Source organism: Camelus bactrianus, chromosome 9, assembly GCF_048773025.1.
Source record: "Camelus bactrianus isolate YW-2024 breed Bactrian camel chromosome 9, ASM4877302v1, whole genome shotgun sequence".
NCBI classification, from domain to species: Eukaryota; Metazoa; Chordata; class Mammalia; order Artiodactyla; family Camelidae; genus Camelus; species Camelus bactrianus.
In genome coordinates, this window is record NC_133547.1 from 26,056,704 (window position 1) to 26,065,124 (window position 8,421).

Below are 8,421 nucleotides of genomic sequence, written 5' to 3' on the forward strand. Positions count from 1 at the left end.
GGACCGAGGTCCTATTCCCAGCGTTTCTACTAACCAGCTGTGTGGCCGTAGGCAAGTCAGCCTCTTTCAGCCTCAGTTTATTTGCGAAATGACAACCACACAGCCTCTAGGATCCCTTTCCTGGATCCTTTACTCTTCGAAGCTGCTCCTGCAGTCAGGAACGCTCAGCCTCAGCATGTGAAATGACGTGGAAATAGCATCTGAACCAACGCGTCCTTGCAAGGAGCGAATGTGACCTCCACGTTTATCCACAGACGTGAGTGACCGTCACCCTGCCACCGCCGTTTTAGACACTCTATGCCCTGTTGCGGTGGCCACAGAATGCACCATCCAGGCCACTCTGGGAGCGAGGGCAGACGCTGTGAACAGCTGCACGAGGACCGCGGCCCAAGCAGGCCTGTCACCTTCCTGCGGGCACCTGGCCTTGCTGCCTCTGTGGCTGCTCCTCCCCGTCTCTCCCTGGGCTGCAGCGCGAGTGAAAGGCCGCAGACAGAGGTGTGAGCTCCCTCAGCCCCGTAATGGAGCGTCAAGTTCAAAGCCGGAGGTGTGACCATTTAAATACTAACACTTTCAAGCAAGTTTGTCTGCAACAGAAACACACTGTTTAAAGGCATATCTCCCTCCTCTAGTTTCAAAAATCGTTTTGCATTGTTAATTTCCACTCCATTCCATCCGTAAAGTTGCTTCTCACTTCTTTTGGCCACTTCATTTTAAACAGTTCTTTGGTCTTGTCATTGACTTGGACAGCACCAAAAGGCCCCCAGCCTTAGACCCCCAACAAGGAGCGAGGCCTTAGCACACGGTCCATTCTCCTGGGTCCTGCCTCAGTGCTTCCCGGGTGCTCTGGGGGTGCTGGGGCGGCCGGTGGGTGTAGTGGAGGTCAGTGATCAACTTGCAAGTGATTCTGCCCCCTTCTGGGGCCACCGGAATCCACAGGCCTGACTTCTACTCCAAAACTATTTTTAAAAATAGAAGTTGGAGCCTGTTAAATTCTTAACTTAAAAAAACAATGCTACTGTTACCAAATACTGTACCTAAGTGCTTCGCAGTAACTGTAACACACTTTGGTTGAACTGAATTATCTATTAAATCAATTCCGTATGGAACTTGGCCATCTTATTTTAGGCGACGAAAGAACAAAATTTTAGTAAAGGAGTAAAAGATGACTTTTTGTTATTAAAATAGTTTAGTGAATACAGTGCTTGGTGACTCATCTAAAAAAATCTTAAAGAATCACTTTGCCTTGCTCAACTGAAATCAACTCATTTAATGACATTTCCTGTTGTTAAAAGCCTCTCACCATGGTCACTATTTTTAAAAAGTATGATTTATCTTCAGTGTTTGACAGCATCATATGATTACCCCCGAGACCAGGGCTCTTTCCACGACTGTAAACAGGTTATTTCCTCCACTGTCTGCAAGCCGATGGGCCTTTGTTTGAAATGCCTCTTTCTGCAGCTGTGGAGAATGAGTACTTTTTAAAAAGCAGTTTTAACCGGTGGCCAAAGGGTCAGGTGGAACACGAGCTGATACAGAGTGAAATAGTAGCATTCAAAAGCCTTAACACTTAGAGCTGCTTTTCTTCTGTGTGTGGTGTCTGTCTTTCCTCCGTCCTGCCCGGGAGAGTCGGCGGGTGCGGTGGCCGGGGGAGGGGGGCGTCTGCTCGGGGCTCCGTGGCTCTCAGGCCCTGGCCTGCTGTCTGTCGTCACAGCGCCAGCGGCCCGAGTCCCCGCCTCGTTCTCCCCCCCGGTCCCTCACCTGTCTCTGACGTGTGGTCCTACTTCAGTCTCAAAAGGGAGAGATGTTGGGGGAAAAATAACACTTTGAGACCTTTGCTGTCTGAAAACACTGACTGACTCTTTCTTGTTACTGTTTTAACCGAGTTTGGTTTAAGAAAGAAAGATGAGTGAAGGTTTCTCGTTAAGAGCAGGTGTTCACCGATGGCCAGGGGAGATGGGACAGGTGGGACCTTCTGCAGCCCAGTACAGAAATGCTGTCACCTCAGAAGGCTGGCAGCCACCAGAGCAGGGCATCTGGGCGGGGTTGGGTGGGTGGACATGGGGTCTGGTCACCAGCTTTGTGGGGCCAGAAATTCTGAAGCATCATTGTCCTTAGGGGTGACTGGCCTCTTGGGGCTGCTCCCCACTGACCAGCACTCCAGAAGCTGCTGTCCACATCACTGCAGAATGAGCAGTTTACTGTGGGAACTGTAGCCCTACTGGCAGGCGCACACATTGTGCCAAATCGTGACCAGGAGGCTGGGACAGGCAAGGGGCTGGCAGCTTACTGGCTCTGAGGTCGAGGCTCGAGCGCCAGCGCCATCCACGCGGAGCTGTGTGAGCCTGGGGAGTAACCCCACCTCTCTGGGACCTCGTCTCTCCAGTAAAGGAAGGACCCTGATAGCAGCAGGGTGAGAATTAAATGGTATTTTTGTAAAAACACCTAGGAAAATGGCTGTGATGTGGCAGGTACTTAATAAGCGGCTGACTGGAAGCCTTGATTCAGCAGGAATCACTCTGGAGTTTGACTCAGGGCAGTGACTGCAGAGCTCAGGGAGTCAGCGCATCCGTGTCACTGGCGTTGCTGAGTCTGGCCAACACCAGCCCAGTCCACAGCCCCCACAGGGACGCGCGGCATCCAGAGCATCAGCTACACAAGTGGAGCCCCAGTCCGCGGGCGCTGCTGCCCCCGTCGGCGACGGCGTGTCCACAGGCGGAGAGCGCGACGCTGCGAGCGAACGGGGACTGCCTGATCCTGACAGCCGCTTCCGGCCCGTTCTGGCTTCTCGCAGCCACCGCCACAAATTAGGCCCTTGTAAGAACGTCCTGGCTTCCATTTCATGCTTGGTTTCACACATGTTCACAAGCCCGCCCTGCGAGGTAGGCTTTTCGCTCAGCGGCTCCACGACCTTGGAGCCGGGCTCACGACCGCAACGTGCACGCCTGCCGTCGCCCACCTGGGACCGGAGAGCTTGGCTCGGCTGGATGCTCACCGTCTGCGGCCCGCAAACATTCACACCTTCACCTCTTCAGCACATGTTTACAGGACGCTCACGACGGCCCAGGCTTTGTTCTCGGAACTGAAGATGAAGCAGTTAACAAGGCGATCCTGCGTTCCTGGGGGGCAGACAGACAGGAAAGCAGGAGAGGGTAAGCGAAAGAAATGCGAGGGACAGAAATCAGAGCCACGCAGAGAATCAACACACGTGCTGGGACGGAGAGCAGCCGCGTCACACGATGCAGCGAGGTGACGTGCGGGGACGCCCACGCTGAGGTCGGGGGCGTGCACGTGAGGAGGTGAGTGAGACCAACGTCCCGGGCCGGGAGCACGCTGCACGCGGAGGCTCCAGGTGGGCACCGGCTGACAAACAGAGCGAGGGGAGCGCTGTCTGCAAACACGTGAAGGCTTACTGCGCAGGAGAGGAGGTTCCCTTGCTTTTGCTTCTGCCAAAGGCACAATGGGAGCCAGCAGTGAAAATGTCCGGGGCCGCTTTCTCTTCAACGTTAAGGAAGGACTTGCTACCAGCCGGCACTGCCGCCTGTGGCTCAGCTGTCCTGGGGGTGCTTTTTTTCACTCTTTTCTTCTTTTTTTTAACGGAAGCAGGTCCAGTTCCTTCAACGTTTACGTCTGTGACACGGTTTCTTGACCTTTCACCACCTGAGAGCGTGACTCTCTCAGGGCTCTGCGTTTAAACAAAGACTTGAGCGGGAAGTTAGAAAGCCGTGGTGTGACGGAGGCGGCCGGCGGGGGGGCTGACGGTGCTCCCAGGAGGGGAGGGGTGCGGTGCTGCTGCCATCACCCCAGTCACACAACCGGACCGCACGCCCGGGGTCCCAGCTCCTGGCTCCACATCAGGTGCTGTCTTTGGGTGTAAGGAGAACAGAGCCTCAGAAAGTCTCAGGGCAGGAGGATGACTGTGCGCCTGCCACTCGCAGCAGAGCCTCCCCGCGGGGAGGCGGAGGGCTAAGGGGCCCGGCACGCAGGGTCGGGGACTGGACTGCCTAGATCCGACTTCAAGACCTACTTGGGCCTCAGTCTCCTCATCCACAAAATGATAATGATGGTGGTCCCTCCTGGAGTGATGTACGGGGCCTGGGTCATAGCAAGACACTTGAAGTGCTGGCCACCATGATTCTTGTCCATGCAGTACCCCTCGACAGATCCTGTGATCTCCTGCTCCCCAAGGGGACTCTTTCCCAGGGCTCAACCACCCTGGTACTAAAACGTCCTTATTTAAACTGAGTTGAAATCCGTGTCCTGGTAACTGCCATTCACGGAGCCCAGTTCTGCCCTCCAAGGATCAGCTTAACCTCTCTCTTGTCAGAAAGCTCTGTATATACTTGAAGGCAACTATCATGCATCATTGTATCAGCTACTAACACTTGCTCGGTGCCTGTCGGGTAAACTAGACTCTGAGTTCCACGGGGCCCGATGTCCTGGGGCCGGCTCACTGCTGCAGGGCCGCATCCGGTGTATCACCCGGCGTACACCAGGCGTTCAAGCTGCGCAACTGAGAAGCGAAAGGCTCTTTGCCCGCCTGCGGTTAGAACATCGCTACGAATCTCCTCAAAGCTAAGGCCGTGCTTTGGCTTTGAAGGAGGTTTGTGACAAGTCAGGAACGGAGCAACGATTCAGGTCAGTTTAAACATTTACTAACGGGCCTCCATGTGGCAGATCCTGTGCTGGGTGTTAGGAATGCAAAGGAGAATGGGAAACAGCTCCTCCGCCAGTGATGTGCTAACGCAGCGCGCAGACAGGCCGTTCCAGGGAGACTTGCTCGGGGGTGTCTGCGTGAGGACGTCCTCCACGTGGGTGCTTGGTCAGGGTCTGAGAAATACAGCAAACAGGACAAGAGGTCAGAAGTCGGTCCGTTAGGGGGCAAAGCAGGAGAAAAGAGAGACGTGGTAGCCATTTAAGGGAAGGGGGCAGTCAGAGACAAAATGAGAGGTGGACACATGGAAAGCAGCCTCAGCGGCGAGTTCGGGGAGCCCGGAGAGCCTGCAGGGTGGCTGCGGGGACATGCGGCCGGGGGTCTTTGGTGGCACAAGGGCGGGGTCATTTGTATGCTGCAGACTCGTACCTATGTGCTGTCACCCTACCAGTCTGAAAACTCAAATACAGACACATGACATTGCTGAGAACTTCGCTATTCATTAGCGTCCGTTTGCACGATGGCAGGATTTCGAGCTTCTCAGTGTGTTACTCTCTAAGGAGAGCCCTGTGTCTGGTGAGGGACACGTCTGCTCAGGGCCTTCTACCCCCATCCCCTTTGCAGACCCTTTGAAGGGGCATCTCTCCCCCATGGCTGCCAGGCTCCGGGGGGAGCTCGCATCCCTGACTCCCTGATAGACCAAGCGGGCACTTGGCCACATGCGTCTGCTCCACGGTCCCCCCCCCCCCCAGTGGGGTGAAAGTCGCTCCAACACTGTGTGACTGTCTGTCATGTAGGTCCTGAAGCAGCACCGTGGCTGAAGTCTCCCAAGTCCAGCTTGGAAAGGGCCCCGGCTCTGGCCCACAGACTCTCCACAGAAAGTTAGCGCGAACTCTTCAGTCTGACTGGAGAGCAGGCATCACAGTGCTCTCTCCGAATCCAGCAAAGCACGCACACGCCCATGCCCTCCTCTCTCCCAATGACCAGTTGACCAACATCATCCCTCACAGCTTGTGCCAGGTAACCAGAGGCCCCCGTGTCGCCAGCAGCACGGAGTGGGGGAGCCCGCCCCCAAAGCGGCCCCGGCGACGCCTGCCTCCTGGCGGTCCCTCCCCGTGTAGTCGCCCCCACGTCGTCCGTGCCAAGCCGACAGCATGCCCTGCCCGGACGAGGCTGTGAAAGACACCGCTGTTTCTGTCTCAGGCTCCCTCCCACGTGCTTTCTCAGGCCCTTTGCGCTGGAGGAAGCCAGCCGCCACGTCTAAGCCCTGGGAAGAGGTCGGGGATGAGAAACACAGGACTCCGGCCACAGTCAGTGAGGAACTGAGCACTGTGGCCAAAAGCCATGTATGTGAGCCTTCTTGGAGGCAGATCTCCCAACCCCCAAACTTCCAGCCAGTGCGGCCTTAACTGGCAGCCTGACTGCAGTGTCACAAGAGATCCTGAACCAGGACCACCTTGCTGAGCCACTGCAAGTCTCAGAAAAGCGTGAGATAATACATTTTTATCATTTGAAGCTGCTACCTTTGGGGTAAATTTGCTATACAGTGACAGATAACCGATACAAAGCGAGAGGAGAGGCAGTGGGGGGAGCAACTGCAGGCCCCAAACACCGGTCCTTCATGAGTTCCGCCAGCACCAGCCCGTTCCAGTGGATGAAGCGTTTGTGTTTGCTCATTTCATGGAGGACTGGCAGCGTGCTGGGGAGAAGGAAGGCAAAGCGGCTGAAACACGTGGCTTTCAGTAAGAACGTTCTCGCTCCGTAACTATGACACGTCACTCATCGGGACCTCAGGACGCCCTGTCACATGATGGAGCAGCTAACGCTCACTTCCCACCATTTCTGAAGGTTAATACAAAACTCAGAGCACAACCTGGACGGTTGCCCCCGAGGATGCCGCGGAAATCCAGTGTGCTGTCATTTTCCGTTTTTAATGAGAATTGACAAGGGCCACTTCAGCCTGTTAGCACTTCCTCTCTGAAGAGGAACCGGCATGTCCTAGTGCCCTCAGCAGCCAGGGACTTCTGCCAGAGCCCGATCTCCTTCAGGTGGAAACCTACTGACACCTGCTATGTTTTCTATTAGATGAAGAAGGTTTTACAGAACACGGGTGAAATGGGAACTCTGCCAACCGGAAGGAACGCAGGCGGTCACCCGTCCTCTGGCAGCTGAAGAAAAACTGCTGGTGGTTGGGAATACGGTTTCGGACGCCTGCTTTCTCGCAGAGAAAGGTCTCTTGGCCAGCTGAAGAGCCAGGTGATCTCGGCCCTGTTCTCAGCGCTGCCGATACGGCTTCATCAGTACCGAGGTAAGGCTGGGAAGCCTTTTTATACCTGCAGGTTGTCATTCCGACTTAGTTACTAATCCTGGTCACACATTAAGGGCTTTGATTAAGCAATTTGCTTTTTCCCGTCCTCTCTTCCATCTCATTGAGAGATTACAGAGTTTGAGCAGGAGGTTGAAGGATTCCGTCTGAATCCTGAGAGTCCTGACACTGCCCCAGCCGCCTGTCATTTCCTGGAGTGCTTACTTATCTGTCAATATTTCTCCCCTTTTCTCCCAAGTCCCAGACCTACTTGATCTTGTCCGTTTGGCTTGGCTGGTGGAGGGAGTAACAAGGGCCTTCCCATCATGCAACATTCTGGGATACATCATGACAGAGGAATCTCAAAGCCCAGGTCAATTATAACAGAAGCCGCGCTCCACCTCTGCCCCTGCGTGTCTTCTGGGGCTGCAGCTGCTTAAAACCAAGTCACCTGAAAAATGCAAGGAAATGCGTGTCTGGTTTCTGCCTGGCTGTCTGCTTGTTTAGCCAGATACAAATAGCAGAAGACGGAAACTCCGTGTGTGTGGTTTGTGGCTGGGAAGAGGGAATAGATTTTGGCAGCTACCTCGTTGTGCCATAATTACTTTTTAATTAGAATTCATTGAATACAGATGGAGTCTTCCCGTTCTTTCACCCACTGATGTTTTTAATATTCCCACATCAGATATTACGAGGCAGTAGCCAGCAGTGAATTACATAAAATAACTCTGTAGCTGGTGGTGACTTACAGAAAGTAACCAGCTTAACCATTTGTCTTGGATGAAAAATGATCTTACACCTTCTTGTGGATTCTATTGCTGGCTTGTTGATATAGTGTTTGTTTACTCTCGTTCCTGCAGGAAAAAATATCATAGTTCTTGTATCAAATTACTGTAACTGACTGGAACATTTTTATTTCAAATAATGTACCATCATATTTTTTCAGGGTGACACTGATAAATTTGCAGGATTTCTCATTTTCTCCCCCTCCTGCCAATGAATCATTTCAAGCCAGACGTGAATGGAATGTACAATTTCATGCTGTTATAAAAACTCATTGCTCGTCACATTCTAATTGTAACTAAGTTTGAACCTGAATAGCTATTTGCAGTATTTTGATAGAAATAAGAAGTAATTTCCATTTTTTTGCTCCAGGGTCTCTCAACATGAACTGACAGATGATGCATTTTTGAAGTCACACTTAATAATTCTCTTTTCATTATAAACAGCCGCACCCTCGTTGAATAGCAGACCTAAAATTAGGCTTATGCAGGCCTATGTAACATACTAAGAAACGTGATTTATTCTAACGTAATAATGGCATAGATTTACAAAGCGCGACTGCTCCAGTGCTCCTTGTTACGGCTGTAAAATATTTGTGGCCGCTGTGGGATTTTCTAGATCATTATTTTAAAAAAGGAAAAACCCATTTTGACAGATGAACTGGGGCCATTCTGAGCAAATC

At 52.9% G+C, this 8,421-nt stretch overlaps 1 long non-coding RNA gene across 1 annotated transcript; it reads left to right on the forward strand.

Moving 5' to 3' along the window:
* The first annotated feature begins 2,077 nt into the window (after positions 1 to 2,077).
* On the forward strand, positions 2,078 to 7,587 carry LOC141578603 (uncharacterized). The gene is made up of 2 exons (XR_012509074.1): positions 2,078 to 6,959; positions 7,216 to 7,587. It is a non-coding gene; the product is annotated as an uncharacterized LOC141578603 (long non-coding RNA).
* Positions 7,588 to 8,421: the final 834 nt, after the last annotated feature.